This window comes from Nomascus leucogenys, chromosome 12 (genome assembly GCF_006542625.1).
Source record: "Nomascus leucogenys isolate Asia chromosome 12, Asia_NLE_v1, whole genome shotgun sequence".
NCBI lineage: Eukaryota > Metazoa > Chordata > Mammalia > Primates > Hylobatidae > Nomascus > Nomascus leucogenys.
Genome location: NC_044392.1, coordinates 57,059,450 through 57,074,155, shown reverse-complemented (window position 1 = coordinate 57,074,155; position 14,706 = coordinate 57,059,450). Strand labels below are relative to the sequence as shown.

Here is a 14,706-nt window from a genome sequence, read left to right as displayed (position 1 = left end):
CAGCATCACCGCCTGTCAGTTATTTTTAAACACAGAAATTTTCCCTCTACTTACATAAGCCATGGCCATCAAAAGTAATGAAAAGCTGCTTGGGATCTTTAGAAGTACTTTGTCATATATTTGAGTAAATGGTTTTTCCTAAGAGTCTAATCAGGCCATGTTGAATGGGAAAAAAACCTCTGTTGTGAGTCAAGGATGTAAGCATATGGAAAAAGTTACCCAAAAAGGCAGTTGAAACAAAGGGAATAAATGAGTTCAGGAGACACCTTGATTGGTTTCTGAAGTATAGGCAGACGGGAGGGGTGATCCAAACAGGAAGGTGGGATTGAGAGCAACCAAATAAAAAGTTGGCATGCTGGGCCAGATGGTCCTTTCCTGTGTCTTCTGCACTCGTGAAGACAAGTGGGGCTGGGGGGCAGGGGAAGCTGACTGATGCAGAAGGCTAGAGCCAGATTTACCAGGGAAGATTTTCTGGAATTTTAAATATTTACCTTTAGGAACTTAATGCCAAGAATTGTATGTCCTAAAATTTTTCAAATTCAGATTATCTAGTATAATTTTCTTAAGTCAAATGATGCTGCAAGTCAAGTCTAAGAATCCATTTCTCTAACCCACCCTTAACATCTAGAATTCTGATTGCTTTCCTTGGGGTTAAATATATACATGAGTAAAGGCTGGAAACAAGTGTTGTACTCTGACAAGTGACTTTTCAATGGTGTCAAGGGTCAGAGCTTCTTGAGCATCAATCCTTGGCACTAGTAAGATGGAAAAAAAATGGGACAGAATGCCCAATCACATTGCTGCCAACCTCACTTACCTGCAGCAGGTTTGCAGCCCTGTGAAAGATACATCCCATTGTTCCTTTACTTTTCTTTCCTTTTGTCACTGGCTTTTTTCTCTTGCAACACCAGGCAGCATCTCTGGCAAGAATATCTAACAGCTGTGTCAAAGCCACAGGGAATAAAGTGCCCACAGGGGAAAAAGCGTCATTTCTTTCCATCTCCCCAATTCCTTACCTGTCACTTGTGAAGATATTCAGGTTGTTAAAGAACCAAACCAAACTTCTAAATAAAGGGGAAGTTTCTGACCAAAAACTTCAGTTTACCCATAATCACTACTGTAGTCACTATCTTCATTCTCCCTCCCCCTCTTCCCCTCACTCACAAAAAATCTATAAAGTTTTATAACTAGGTTTTACATGTCTAAGCACATAATTTTATACCTAGGACTAAGCAGCAGCTATTTTTGGTCTTCTCCAAGCACTGAAAAGTAGAACTACTTATCTAAGATGACAGCTGTTGCTGAGTGACAAATCTATATCCTAGCTTGATTCTATATGCCTTTCAGTAGCAGAGCCATTATATCATCACAAACTCAGGCAAACACACTAATTCATGTCCCCTGAGACATGGATTCCCAAATCCTATTTTGTTTCTGGGATATTTTAAGAGCTCCTCACTTATCATGAATACTGTAAATTTTTCAAAAAACTCCTCAAAAAAAGATTTTTAAAATATATTATTGTCCTGCCTTTGGAAGCGAAAAGTTATGAAATCCACCATAAAGTGCCACAATTACAAAAAATTGGAAACAGACACCTTAAGTAGGACCCAGCAGAAATTTTGGACATATGATTTCTCCAATGTATGTTTAGGAAGTGGGAAAGGGAAGGAAAGGTATCACTACACTAAGAGATAAGTATTAATGGTAGCTAAATTGAGGTTGAGATTGGAATTGGGACTACGGCTAGAGAATTATGAAATAAGAGACTCTACCCCTAACTCAGTATGTCATCTGGAACAAAACAGGGACTCAAAATATAACATCAAATGAATTAATGAATAACCTTAGACAAGCCATTTAACCACAGCGGGGCCTAGGTCCTCAATGTGCAATGGGAAAGAAAGAGCTTAAGGATTCCACCTCTAATGACCTGAATGTAAGAATCCTCCCCAGTGCAAGTGCTAACCCAGGTAACCTCAATTAGAAACATCAAATTTAAAACTCTTTGAACAAGACAAGTTAAATAAGGAAAAAGACTGGGGGCTCAGATTCACATTACCATAGGAGTTAAATAATTGAGTGGGTATTCTATAAGGGTTTATAGTTTCAATCAAATCAATCAATAAGCACCTATCAGCATATGGCCTTAGATGAAGTACCATGCAGATAATTAGAAACAGAATCCAAGACCTTCTGAAATTTCCCAGTTAGTGTTGATTAATTATGTGTTTATTGAGTGCTTACTATGTGCCCAGCACTGTGCTAGATTCTGGGAAATAACAAAGTACACAATGGGACCTCTCTTCAAGTACAGTACAGTAGAGACTAGGAGCACTCAAAAATAATCAGAGAGCAACACAAATAACTGCCACACAGTTTTCCACACCATTACATACTGTCTCAGATATCTCTTAGAAGTCCAGAAGAGAAAGAGATCCAAGAGGGCTAGAACACTCCTGGGGAACCCATGGTTACTAGAAAGGAAATGGGCAAGTCTGTGGGGGCATAGGCAGTATTTGTCCATGAAGAGGATTTTCAAAGACATTTATTTAACCGGAAATACCCTGAAATTCTAGATTTTCACTCTCTCACAAAACAGGATCCAGTGACTTTTATATAAAGAATGTAAGCAACAGCCCACATGTTCAATAACATGAATGCATATCCAATCTTCTATTCTCAATTGTTTCTTAAATATTATAATCTTGAAATAAAGTTACTGTTACTTTTATAGAGGCTCTTTTTAAAAAGCTTCTAGAAGGGTTAGGGCCACCTGTGGGGTAAGCAACCCTACAAAACTCTTAAAATAGTAATCTCAGAGTCAAGATTAACAGCCTAGGTAAAAATAAAATTTAATCTTTTGTAAAACACATTTCTAAATCATAGTTATAAAAAATATTTTGGCTAACCAGATCTAAATTTTTAGCTATTAATTAGGATGTATAATAAAGTTATCTAAGTCGTGAAAGAAACACACAGCTGGTTATTTTAATCAAATCAGATCATCCATTTAGAAATATAATTAGTCAGCCCCTTAAAGATCAAAAAACACCTCTGTGTTTTCAAGTTCATTTATTCTTGGCAATTTGTGACTTCCTGTCCTCAAAAAATAGCCATTAGGAACTCATATGAATGATGCAGGATTTCTTGGCTATCAGATACTGTCAGAATAGTATTTCAACAGAATAAGTTTAAGTAAATCAGGAACATAAAATGTTACACGTAACCAAGGCAGCTAAAGGAGAAAACTTAAGTAACCTGCGCTGAGCCAGTTACAAGTCACTAGAGAACATTTTGTGACTCACAGGGCCAAAGCAACATATTTATTCTCATCCCCCCAAAAAAATCCTTTAAAAAGAGATTTTAACCATCATTTTACTTTCTATCTCTGACCTATTTCACTTTGATAAAATGAATACTGTAACACTAAGTTCCCACAGAAAGTTGAGTTTAGCTTAGAGTAAGTTCAATTCTCACTCTACAACAATAATAAAAGAACTTTTAATTTATACTTTACACATTACCTAATATTGTCTTCCCATTGATAAGATAGACATAGCTTGTATTTGTATGTCTATTTTGTGGACAAAGACATTGAAACAAGAGAAATTGAAAACTAACATGTACTAAAATGTAGGTCTTCTCCATCCTGATCCAACGGTCAGATCTCCCCAAAAGCATACTAGGTTGAACCCAGCCAAAACAGCTGGCAACTCTGTAACACCCCTTAACTATTTAAACCATCCTCACAACTAAGGTGGCTTAAATATGTTTGATCTTGGCCAAGTCACATGACTATTCTGGTCCCCAATTTCCTTAATCTTTATGGCACAGCACATGCACATTTAATTAGAAGTGTATAAAGTCCCTTTTAACCTGAATGTCTAATGGGTGGATTAGTAGTACAGCTTAGAGACCACCAAGTCTTGGAGTTAATGGTCAACATTATTGAGCTCTTACTATTTGTCAGGCACTCTGCCAAGACTGTACATGCATAACATCACTTAGTACAGGCAAGCCTAAGAGTTGTTATTATTATTATCTCCATTTTATACATTATTGATGCCAGAGTCCAGGTTACATCCATTCTACTGCCTAAGGATTTCCAGCACAGAAGACTACATTTAATTCAATTTTTATATCACCAAATATTTCTGCTTTGCCTTGATTAGGTTACATATTAATGGACCAAGACAAATAAAACAGGTTCTTGCTCTGAAGGAGCTCACAACTTGGTAGAAAGGATATAGAAACTGTTAAGGAAGGCTGACTGTGACAGATATGCCCGCAGAGGTGGGGAAAAGTGTTGAGGAGCTTTGAAGTGGAAGCAAGTCAATGATAAGAGGATTGAGAAGATTTTATGAGGTAACATTTGAATATGGTCTTGAAATAGAAGTTTGAAACCAATAAACAACAAAATGATAGAGAAAGAATTTCAGGTAGTGGGAATAACAGTGATTAAGGATTTGGAGTTTTAGAAAATTACAAACAAACTGGTATGTCAGAGTTTAGATTATGTAAAGGGAGAGGAGAAGTAAGATAAATGATGAGGGTGGAAGGCCAGGTTCAACTCAACTAAATGACTACATATTGAACATTTACTATGTGCCAGTCACTATTCTAAACTCTTGGGACATCAGGGAACAAACAAAAATTTACGGCCGAAGATCTTGGGTGTCAGGATATGGAGTTTAGACTTTATCATCTACATGCTAAAGTTTTCTTTTACATGCAGGTAGTGATAGTTCTGTCTTCTATCCAGACTATGAATTCCATAAGCCCAGTTTAATACTTTGCCCCATCTCCTGTATGAATGATGCAAGATAGCCTGGTTTCTATGTGAAATGTGTAAGCTGACTGTAGAGTCAGATAAGAGATGTAGAATGCTCTGAGATTAGATGCACAGTGTTACTTCTATAAGACTGGAGCTCAGCTGTCATATTTTCCACCAGGAAGAAAATAGTTTGAAACAATTAAAGGAGAAAAACCCCACCCGGATGACAGACAATTCATCTTACTTTCTTTTCTGCCAAATACTGGTACACAACCACATTGAGTGGTGTTTCCTATCTGATATTGGTAGGACAGCCACTTCTTGATCTAGTTCACAAATCCCAAAGTCTCTAAAACCAAAACTCTCATGACTATCTCAGGGCTCCCATTCACAGAACGGCACATACCAGAATCTTAAAACCCAGGCAGCCCTCTCTGTACCAGGAGCAAGTAAGTTCCTATTTCCAGAGGACCTTTGCAGTGGAAATTGGTTGTGGGCTATCAGATTTTATCGAGTAGCTTAGAGAATGCTGGTGACGAAATTTTTCATAGAGTAACTCTAAATATGGCAGAAGCAGAGCATTTGGCACTGACCTGAGTACGAACTGAGCCCAAATTTGATACTCAGTCCAGAGCTTCAAGGGAATGAACTATAACCTGGGTTGGATTAAACTAAAATTATGATGATAGCAAACACTCAAATGAGCCTGTTAATTGGCTTTAGTAATGGAATGGTGTCTCTGAGCTCTCCATGCCCTCCAAGTTCTATTTGGGAAAAGGGAGTAACCTGAAGCCTGCAATTCCCATGCCAATAAGCCAATTAAGGAGACTAAGGGCACATCATGTCTCACCAGCTGCCTACAGCACTCTCCACTTAAGAAGCAGAACCTCTCTCAGCGATACATAGAACCACAGCAAGGACCCAAAGTCATCCTGAGATCAAAGCCTTTGAGAGAGTCTTTGCAAAGAAGTCGTAGTAGTAATTTTTATATCTGTTTCTTGCTGAGCAGACAAAGGCTCAATGCCATTAAAGGTTCAACCTCTGTTTTAAGTTATTTGAAAAAGCTTCAGATTGCTCTCCACAGTGGCTGGATTAATTTGCATTCCCACCACCAGTGTATAAGTATTCCCTTTTCTCCACAGCCTTGCTAGCATTTGTTGTTTTTTCCTCTTTTTAATAATAGCCATTCTGACTGGTGTGAGATAGTACCTCACTGTGATTTTGATTTGCATTTATCTGTTAATTAGTGATGCTCAGGGGTTTTTCCTATGTTTCTTGTCCACTTGTATGTCTTCTATTGAGAAGCGTCTGTTCATGTCCTTTGTCCATTTTTAATGGGGCTGTTTTTTATTTATTGATTTGTTTACGTTCCCCATAGATTCTGTATATTAGGCATTTAACCAAAAAGACACATGCATTTGTATGTTCATTGCTGTACTATTCAAAATAGCAAAGACATGGCATCAACCCAGGTGCCTATCAATAGTAGATTGGATAAAGAAAATGTGGTACATATATACCATGGCATACTATACGACCATAAAAAAAGAATGAAATCATGTCCTTTGCAGCAACATGGATGCAGCTAGAGGCCATAATCCTAAGTGAATTAACACAGGAGCAGGCCAGGCCTAGTGGCTCATGCCTGTAATCTTAGCACTTTGGAAAGCTGACGCAGGCAGATCGCTTGAGCCCAGGGGTTTGAGACCAGCCTGGGCAACATGGCAAAGCCCTATCCCTACTAAAAATCCAAAAATTAGCCAGGCATGATGGCACGTGCCTGTAGTCCCAGCTACTTGGAAGACTGAGATGGGAGGATCACCTGAGCCTGGGAAGGTCGAGGCTGCAGTGAGCTGCGATGGCATCACTGTACTCCAGCCTGGGCAACAGAATGAGATCTAGTCTCAAAAAAAAAAAAAAAAAAAAAAAAAAAAAAAAAAAAAAAAAAAAAAAAAACAGGAACAGAAAACCAAATATCTCATCTTCTTTTATAAGTGAGAGCTAAACATTTAGCACACATGGACATAAATACAGGAACAACAGACACTGAAGACTGCTAGATGGTGGAAGAGGGAGGCATAGGGTTGAAAAAGTACCTATAGGGTACTGTGCTCACTACCTGGGTGATGGGATTCATAACCTAAACCTCAGCATCACACAATATTCCCATGCAACAAACCTGCACAGGTATCCCCTAGATTTAAAATTGTTTAAAGTTGAAATTTCAAGTAAAAGATGAAATTATAAAAAACTTTGCTTTAGCCTAGAAAAATATGCAAAAGTTTCAACCTCTAGTGATCTAGCATGCTTTGAAGCTGGAAATGAAAAAAAGGAAGAGAAGTAGCAAGTACTGTATTAGGCACTTTATATACGTTATTATCTCATACAATTTTCACAGAAACCTTTAAAGTAGGCATCATTGCTGCCATTTTATATATAAGAAACATGAGGCATGACATGAATAAAAGACTTGTCTCACATTATATAAATGGGAGGTGTTAGAGTGGGAATTGAATTAGTCTGACACTAGAGTTGCTCTTTTCACTATACTCTGTTGCCCATTTTTCATAACTAGAACTGCAGAGCTGTGCACATCCTACATTGAACTCAGAAATGCAGAGTTAATGCTCAGGCTGCTCAATCAGAAGGTAGTGCTATGGAAATTAAAACTGTTGGTTTTTTGAGAAGGGAAAATTCAAACGAAGGTCTGATGGGAATTTTCCCCTGTCAGTACAAGGGCAGTTATATTCAGAAATATTTTAGCTCTCTTCATCAACTTAACATTATTTAGTAAGTAAGTACAAGTATAAAAGGCCTCTTTTGCTGTATTTCACTTCCTATCCCCAATCCAACCTAGGTAGAAGATCCAAATGTGACAGACACTGAAGATCACTGTCAATGTCAAATCACCCTTTTGCTTTAGCCTAGACCATTAATCAAAACATTACAAGGTACTTGGAAGATGTTTGGGCTTTGAGAAATTTTTAATGGAAGCATTGAAAGACAGAAGGCAACTGAAGTGGGCCCTACTTGTGCAGAATTTGGTTTATTTAGGCTTAACTCAAGTCAGAGTGCAGGACCCAAGAGTTTTTGATGGTCCTAAGTGGATATCTATGTTTGAAGAGAATTCAGCTGATAATAATGTATATGAAAGCACTTCATAAACAGGAAAGTGTCAAATTAACATATAAGATTCTACGCCAGTGACCAAGCGTATCAGAAAAACAAAAAATACATAAATAAATAAATAAATGACAAATATGGGTCCCGAATTTTCTAAAACAGTCCGAACTTCAAATTTCAAATATTTTATTGTATTCTTCCCACAAAATTAATATTTATGAGACCAACTTTTGGGTTAGAAAATATTCCTGATGAACACACAGACAGTGCAAAAGTGGAATAATCAAAAATTGGCCACGAGCCACATGGAAATTTTCAACCTAAGTACCTTTTGCACCAAAGGTCCTTCAAAAGTTCATTCTGATAAACTGGGTGGTCTTCAAGATTTATGAATTTCAGGTGAGCAGCTATCAACGCAGGCCCCATCCTAAGGCTCTTGGCATTTTTCCTGGGTGAAGTGATACATTATCTCATCCCCAAGTCAATGTTTATTTGCTGTTTGCAACCACTACTTCCAACCTCCCACCACCACCTCCGACATCAGCCACTGTCATAGCACCATTATATATCTGCCACTGTGGTCTTTTAATTTCTGTGATGTGAAAAGTGGGCCTTTCTCCAAAGGCCCTACAAGCATTTGCTTTATACCTTGTTAGAATGTTCCCACTGAGCACCAATAAAGAAACAAATTCATGATGATGCACTAAAAGGGAAGAACTAAGAAGCCCGTTTCTAAACATCAAGGGTAATTTAACTATGACTTCTGGAGAGAGCGCCTCTGGATGTGGCAGTTTCAAAGATGTAAGTATGATAAACATTTGAGCACAGCCAGGAATGCCCTTCAAATGATCCCAGGAGACCACCAACTATTCCAAGTTTAAAATCTACCCAACTCACCACGCAAACATAGAAAACCATCCTGTTTAGTAAATATAACATGGCTGACAACAATGTAACAACCTCTCCAGTAATCAAAACTCATCCATTCAATCAATCATTCATTTGTTCAGCAAATAATACTCATTTTCTAGGCTGGACCTGGGAATGTACTAGGTGTTATTAGGGGCACAAAATTGAATAAGAGATGATCCATGTCCTCAGGAGCTTACACAATCATTTAGGGAGAGAGGATAGGTCCATAAATAAGTCTAATAAAAGTAGAATAGTCAAAATCCACCATAGCACACAGCATGCTGGGGCTTAGGATCCAAAAGACTGAGTTCTTGAGCTCATCTCTCCTCTTTCCAACCATCTAACCTTAAGCAAGTCACTTAACTTCTTAAGCCTTTGTTTTATCATTTATAAAATGAGGATATCATTTGTATCTACTTTGTGAAACTTCTATGAACTATTAACAAAGTGCCTGTGTATGTGTATTTGCATTAATACTTTATCAACAAAAAAGATCCAGACATATGAATGCTAATTTTCAGATACTATTATCTAAGAGAAATAGCAACAAAATCCTATGGGAGTTTAGAGGTAAGAGAAGTCTCTCCAAGTCCAGGGATTTTTTCTGGGCCTAATGAAGATATGTCTGTGAGATGCAAAGGCAGAAATGGGGAAGAAAGAGACGGGTCTTCTAGGAAAAGGGAATTTTCTGGCAGAGGCATGGCAATAAAATCTACCAAACGTATTTAGAGAGCAGCAATCTATGTCATCCTGACCACATCTGTATTATTCCTCTTGTATCCTCAGCACCTGGAACAGTGTCTGGTGCCTATTATGCACTCAATAAAATGTTTTTGTTGAATGAATTAATGAATGAGATGCTGTAGGTTTAGCAAAGTAAGAGAAGAGATATAGCCAGAGAAGATCTGGGAGGGTAGGCTGGAGCCAGATGAAGAATCTTGAATGCTATTCTTCTCATCTTCTTCCAGGAGACAAATATATCCCTAGTAATGAGGTGTCTTAATTGCATGACATGTTCCCAGTGAAATCCCTATTAAGTCCCAGGGTCACCTCCTGACATCATAACCTGAACTACTGGAATACTACCAGCTTTTCCTTGCATGACTATGAGCTGTGTCAAACTGATTGGCAAGGTCTGACCCGAAATCTTTCAGGTGTTTCAACTGAGTTCAAAGAGTTCCCTCACTTCTGTGAGAAGCACTCAGTCAAACACCTAGAAAATACTCAGATACTAACTCTCCTCCACATTAACCTAAGAAGAGAAGGTACTTATAATCATGAGGATAAAATGGGGAAAGGATCAAGTTCTACAAATGCTAGAGCTAGTAATGCTAAGGGAGAGGTAGTGAGACAGAGATATCCTCCTCCTTCAGGAACAGAATGACTGCTGTGCTCACCAGGTCCCCTACACATCCAGTGTCTCTGTTGTCTGCAGTGAAGTGGGGTTTCCAGAGTTGCTGAGAAGTAAGGCAAAAGATTGCAAACCTCCTTTAGAATTCCACGGACCCAGATTATGACTGGGAAAGCTACTTAACTTTTCTGAGCCAATTTCTTCATCTAAAATGGAGATAGTGGATACCATGTGTCTCAGTGAAGCCCCTGGCGCACAATAGGAATATACTTAATATAAATTCTTTCCATCATTTGGAACAGAAAATGACCACATGTGTTAAGTCTTTTCCCAGTCACTTCCCTGTCCCTATCAGAGAGGCAGAAAGAAGACTTTCAAATGAATAAATGCAAACCTCACCAAAGAAAATGTAAAATACAGAGTGGGAAAAGATCACATGATGAAGAAAATATTTCAGGGCCTAGGGCAAAACTATCAAAACTGAATGGTGTTAGGAGAAATGGTGGAAAGGAAGAAAGAGGGGAAAGCAGAAGAAACAATGAAAATGCCATGTAAGGAAGCCTGCTTTTGTGTGGGTCTGCTTGAGTGATGCTCTCTTGGTCCATAATGGCTGGCACAATATCTGAGAAGGAAAGTGATAAGGTCTAAAAGAAGAGAGAAAAGGGTAGATCACTAAGAAAAGAGGTATACTGGGTTTTCAGTAAGGAAAATGGGCCAGGGAGCAAACTTTCACCTTGAGCAGAGAAGCAGAGATAGCAACTGAGGCTGAAAAAACTGCCCAAAGGCATTGTTCCATGAGAGGTGGAAAGGACAGGGCAGAGCTTGGAAGCTGCAGGAAGCCCTGACTCCAGATGCACAGCCTTGTCAGAAACACTCACCTGGCTCAGGATAAGGAAAACACACTGAGGAGGCAGAAAAAAAATCTAGTACCTAGGTGAGGCTCCCAGGGAGCATGAGCAGGAGGCCTGAAAGGTAGGCATTTTAACCCTATTTTGAGACTTACACAAGGGAACATGCCCAGTGCCACCCACCCAGAAGTATTAGAGAGAACAAATGAACCTAAGTCTCTCCCATTTTGAAACTTCACCTCATCCACCATCCCACACCACCTTCAGAAACCCTAAAATTAAATGCTTTGATGGCAGAAAGAAGTTCACTTCTGGGGCACAAGGCAATCATTGAGAGTGAAATCATTGAGTGTCTTTATATTTACAACTCAACAAACCCAGATTAAGATGCTTGCAAAACTTAGAATCCCACCCTCACGTCCCAAGTTTCCAGACCCTCCAGGAAAAGTCTTCCTCCCAAGTCTCTCCTGTCTTTCTTTTTCCTCTAAAGCTCTTCCCAAAAGGGAATGAGTCATCAAAGGATGCTAACCCCAGGGTGGAGTTCTTATGATGGCCAAGAAAAGGAGGGTGGAGTGGGGTAAGGAATTGCCTTACACTGTCTTCTGTGTAGAAGGCTGATTTGGGAATCGCAAAGTGAACATGTTATTCTTAACTCCATTCCCAACTCCTTGAGTCATCCTCACCATGTCACTTAATTCCACTCATTCCATGGTCAATATCTTGGCTTCAGCAAGCCTCTGTTTTTCCCCAGGCCTACCTACCTTGAAGGGTCAGAATCACCCTTGAAGAGACAGTGTCCTTCAAGTGTGTCAGCAATTCAGAAACTGACAGCTTCCAAAATAGCTGGTGTGTTGTTGAGTGTCTGTTGCCTTCTGAAAGAGTGGCAGTGTCGCCGAGACAGCAGGATTTCCTTGCCAAAGTTGCTCCTACCCTCCTCCCCACAAGACTCTGCCCTGCCTCTCCCCGTCCCTGCCTAGGAAGACTTTGAGCCCAGGGGCCATGGCATTTAAGCACTGTCAGAGTTCCCACTTCAATTCCCACAGTGGTGCCAGTTCAGCATCTGTCATGATGACCCAGCCTGAACTGTATTTAGAAGCTTGGACATGGCACCATGTTCCAGCCCATCTCAGAGTGACAGGAGATTTCCTGAGCACCTGGGCTTGCGATTCGAGCACTCCTCCTCCCAGGGAATGGGGGTCAAAATGACTTTCCTCTGATGACCTGTTTCCTTCTTAGGATGGTGTCTTTCTGTTGGAGGCCTCTTCTCAGAGTCAATCTCCATCAATGCTATTACACAATGCTGTTTAAAAATCCATATTTTTTATACAGCTTGCAATACGTAGCGGGGAAAGAGAGGAGAATGGGAAAGTCAATTAGAAAATGGGTTTAGTACTCTATTCATGGACTATTCTTACAAAGATAAATTTCCCTGAAAACATAGCCTGGGAGTGTTCAGAACCTACCAGATATTGCCAGTGAATTGAGAGAGCCTGTCTATTTCACAATTAAGTGGGACAGTGTATAAGAATTCACTTCATCTTCTTGGCGGCATTTATTCCAGTCTTTACAGCAGCATACTAGAGTTTCCCCAAAATTGTAAGTTAATTCTGGTTAGTGGTTAAAAATTAAGTCCATTTATTTACATATTCACATTAATCTCCACCCAGACAGGCAGACTGATAATTGTATAACACTTATCAGGTGGGCTGTAAGTTTTGAGGGTTACTGCACACAGAGCAGGTCTAGGTCCTCAATCTGATAGGTCACAGGAGAAAGAAAGGCTTTTTCTCAATTGACCCCAAACTCTCTACTCCACTGTCCCTAACCAGAGTTCCATGGAGACACCCTGTCATTTAAAAGGCATCAACGTTTGGCCTTTCCCATTCCTGGGCAAGAACCCAACACTCAGAGAATGTGGTTTTAGGATCATGGCATCTAATCCATTCAAGGATTATTTTCCCCCCCTACTGTTCAGATGGGTGTGTTAATCATCACCTCTCTTTGTTCTGTAATAAATTCAACCCTGGCTAATTCCAAGCCTGTATGCATCACTGGAGTTTAAAGATGGCATTTTGACAGGTCAGATATTCAGAGTCAATGGACCACCAACCAGTCAAAAATCTTTAAGTACTTTTAGGAACATGTGGAAGTAATTTTTTCCAAGAATTTACAAGTCTGGAGGATGAGATCTTATTGATGGTGTATGAGCTGTTGTATATATTAAAGTATTACTTTATATACATATTCTACATATAATCAACATTGATTTATGAGTGAAGGCAGATTTTCCTTTTTATACCAAGTACTACACAAGTGTTATCAAATGCAAATTACAATAAAGTATACAATATATAGCATCTTTAAAAAAATAAGACTAGAGTAGAACTATAAGTGAATGTGCAATGAGTACAAGTTTAAAACACAAATGCTATAGGCTAGGAAATTTCATAGATATCAGAATATTTGATATGACACTTGCTATACTTGTACATTTTAACTACAGTCATAGTTTGAGATGAATCTTTTTATAAAGAAAAAATTTATTATATAAAATATTGACTTCTAATTATTTAAATGAAGAGGTTATTAACCTAAAGTCAATGGACAGGCTTTGGAGGTTTACAAGTCACCTAAAATGATAAGTTAAATTTGCAAAAGCTTGTATGCTTTTCTGGGGCTAGGAAGCATGGGATTTATGAGATTCTCAAAGGAATCTACGACTTTAAAAGGCTTTAAGGACTACACTGGTTTGATAGGTTTTCTTCAAGTGTAATAAACATCCATCTTTCCAAGCTCTATTCTGCTGTAACAAAATGCATTTTCCCTCAGCCAGATATTTACAATGAAAGAAAGATTCAAAAGAATATGACACAGAATGCTAATGGTGCATCTTAATAAAAATATATTTTATCTTTATTATGAAAGTGAAGGGGTCATGTTTCTCTATGCAGTAATGAGTATTAAAATGGCCACCTGAGACCATCTTGCTTTCTCTGTATGATTCCCTGTTTTCCATTGATCTTTATTTTAACCACACATACACATATATATAAGTTGGATAAATTATAATCCATGTTCACCTACTTACTTGGGGAAAGTAGATGAATTATAAATTATTTTTGAGTGAATGAAAACGTGGCTTTTCCTTTGGCCTTGCTGCTTTTACTCTGGTTCTCTTTTCCCCTATCTCCCAGGAAAACATTAGTGTCACAGGAACCCCAAGCTCACCAGGTTCTTTCTCCTCATGTGTGCTAAAAGTCTGCACAGCAAGTCTGCTGTTGTGGGACTTGCAGTCCAATCCCCTCACTGGGGATGTGCTCTTAGGCAGTAATCCCTGTATCTCAGAAGAAATCCCTCCACCTCATGTCCTCTAAGGAAATGTCTGCATCTGGCACTGGGGTTGAGAGGCAGCTCCACAGGGAAAGCTGGACACAGTGAGTCAGTGAGGCTGCCCCCGGTAGGCCTGCCAAGGCTTTCCTAAAGGCCATGGCAATGGAGCCTGCCCATGAGAAGAACATTTTGGTGAGCTCAGTTTGTTTGCTACCAAGAACCTCCTTGTCCTCCCAGCTAAACATCTATTTTTACCACACTGTGACACTGAAGACTCTGCTGTCTTTAAAATGGATAATAAATACAGTCAACTGCATTATTTGTCATTTTATGGTGAAAGGAACTCTGGATTCAGAATCAGAAGG

The 14,706-nt window shown here is 39.1% G+C and overlaps 1 protein-coding gene across 2 annotated transcripts in view; it reads right to left on the bottom strand.

Annotated features, from left to right (window-relative positions):
* TBX15 (T-box transcription factor 15) overlaps nt 1–14,706 on the bottom strand; it is a 106,976-nt gene that overhangs the window by 49,952 nt on the left and 42,318 nt on the right. The window lies entirely within an intron of this gene.